General features: G+C 32.9%; 1 protein-coding gene across 1 annotated transcript in view; it reads right to left on the bottom strand.

Annotated features, from left to right (window-relative positions):
• Window positions 1–2,500, bottom strand: part of LOC137644956 (uncharacterized) — a 91,729-nt gene that overhangs the window by 73,196 nt on the left and 16,033 nt on the right. The gene's annotated exons all lie outside the window — the stretch shown is intronic.

Below are 2,500 nucleotides of genomic sequence, written 5' to 3'. Positions count from 1 at the left end.
TAGTTGATCTCACATCAGGTTAAGCATACTTTTCTTCATATATCGGGGATTCTATGGAAAAAAAAAAAAGTCCACAATTGTAACTGCTTATTCTTGAAAATATAAATTCTCAACCTCCAATCATAATGTATATAATGACCATTTATTCCTTTTATTTCCCCAATGATATAATAACTCGCATTCATTACAAGGACTAAATTTGTTGATATTCATGATTCTCTCTCTCTCTCTCTCTCTCTCTCTCTCTCTCTCTCTCTCTCTCTCTCTCTCTCTCTCTCTCTCTCTCTCTCTCTCACTTATATACTATATATATATATATATATATATATATATATATATATATATATATATATATATATATATATATATATATATATATGTTAGGTTTTGCATAGATATCAAAATGTTTTTGACTATGTAGGATGCTTATGGCAGTATATGAATGTTCGTTTTATTGTTTTTTTTTCTGGTTGGTTGCGTATGGAAGTTGTGAATGGGGTCATGTTTTTGAACACTTTTTATCACAGATCACTGGCACCAAACGTATCTTTTATTAAGAGTATATATATATATATATATATATATATATATATATATATATATATTGTGTGTGTGTGTGTGTGCGTGTATTGTATATATATGTATATAATTATATATTATTATTATTACTACTACTTGCTAAACTGCAACCCTAGTTGGAAAAGCAGGATGTTATAAGCCCAGAGGCTCCAACAGGGATAACACCCCAGTGAGGAAAGGAAACAAAAAAAATATTCTAAGAACAGTAAAAACATTAAAATAAATATCTCCTATATAAACTATAAAAAACTTTGACAAATCAAGAGGAAGAGAAATAAGATAGAATAGTGTGCCTGAGTGTACCCCTAAGCAAGAGAACTCTAACCCAAGATAGTGAAAGACCATGGTACAGAGGCTATAGCACTACTCAAGACTAGAGAACAATGGTTTGATTTTGGAGTGTCCTTCTCCTAGAAGAGCTGCTTACCATAGCTAAAAGAGTCTCTTCGACCCTTATCAAGAGTAAAGTAGCCACTGAACAATTACAGTGCAGTACTTAATCTCTTGAGAGAAGAAAAATTGTTTGGTAATCTCAGTTTTGTCAGGTATATGAGGATAGAAGAGAATATGTAAAGAATAGGCCAGACTATTCGGTATATGTGTAGGGAAAGGGAAAAGGAACCGTAACCAGAGAGAAGGATCCAATGTAGTACTGTCTGGCCAGTCAAAGGACCCCATTACGGTATACACACTTATATGGGTGTGTATGTGTATATAAGGCTTTTATGGTCGTAGATGGATAGATTAAGTTTGTAACCTTAGAATAAGCATGAATAATGATATATTATTTCGAATAAAACTTCATAACCATTAAACGTAAAAGATGTAGACTACATGTCTAACTATGCTAATTATCTCTTTCTATTTGAAAACAGAAACTGTAAACAATGAACAATATATGGATAGCTATGGTCATCATGACCCGCGTATGAGAAAAAAAAAGATCAAATAATGCCAACCAGTTTGGTAATCATGTCAATCATGTCCTTGGCCTTGTGATGACATACGTGACTGTCGCAGAGTATTCGGGTAACTATGCTAATCAAATGGTCAGACGAATGCAGTATCATATTACACAATCAATTTGTCTTCTTCCTCTTCTGGTGTCTACCCGGAATAGTCATTTTATTCAATTCGATATACGCTAAACATCTTATTTAGCATTAGAATCTCTTGGGTTGAAGTATTGAATACTAGAATATTAAAATCGACTGGTCGAAACCCACCATGATTTCTTAATTAATGAGGACGCTCCAAAAACAAACCATTGTTCTCTAGTCTTGGGTAGTGCTATAGCCTCTGTACCATGGTCTTCCACTGTCTTGGGTTAGAGATCTCTTGCTTGAGGGTACACTTGGGCACACTATTCTATCGTATTTCTCTTCCTCGTGCTTTGTTAAAGTTAAGGAGATATTTATTTTAATGTTACTCTTGTTACTCATGTTTCCTTTCCTCACTGGGCTATTTTCCCTGTTGGAGCCCCTGCTTTTCCAACTAGAGTTGTAGCTTAGCAAGTAATAATAATAATAATAATAATAATAATAATAATAATAATAATAATAATAATAATAATAATTATGATTTTCTTATCCCTTGGCTTATCAACTCTTGCTTTGTTCTGGGCATCAGGCTTTGTCATCCACCTTGAAGTAAGATTCAGTGTCCAGCTGAATTCCTTAGGATTTGTACTTCAATTTACAGTGTTCGTAGCTTTTTAACAAAGCCATTATGCTGTTTTTATTAAACACTCAGAATTTTAACAAATCTCCAGTGGAAGACATTACTTTTTATTCTTGCTGTTGATTTACATGGTAAGGGAATATATTACCGTGCGATTAGTATTTTTCTGTTGTAGTTGATGATATTGAATATTGTTTTTCTTGCTTACAGTTAAAACTCCAACTCTGATGTATTATAACTT

The sequence above is a fragment of the Palaemon carinicauda genome, chromosome 8, assembly GCF_036898095.1.
Source record: "Palaemon carinicauda isolate YSFRI2023 chromosome 8, ASM3689809v2, whole genome shotgun sequence".
NCBI classification, from domain to species: domain Eukaryota; kingdom Metazoa; phylum Arthropoda; class Malacostraca; order Decapoda; family Palaemonidae; genus Palaemon; species Palaemon carinicauda.
The sequence above is the reverse complement of the archived record's forward strand: the minus strand, read 5'-3'. Positions and strand labels throughout refer to the sequence as shown.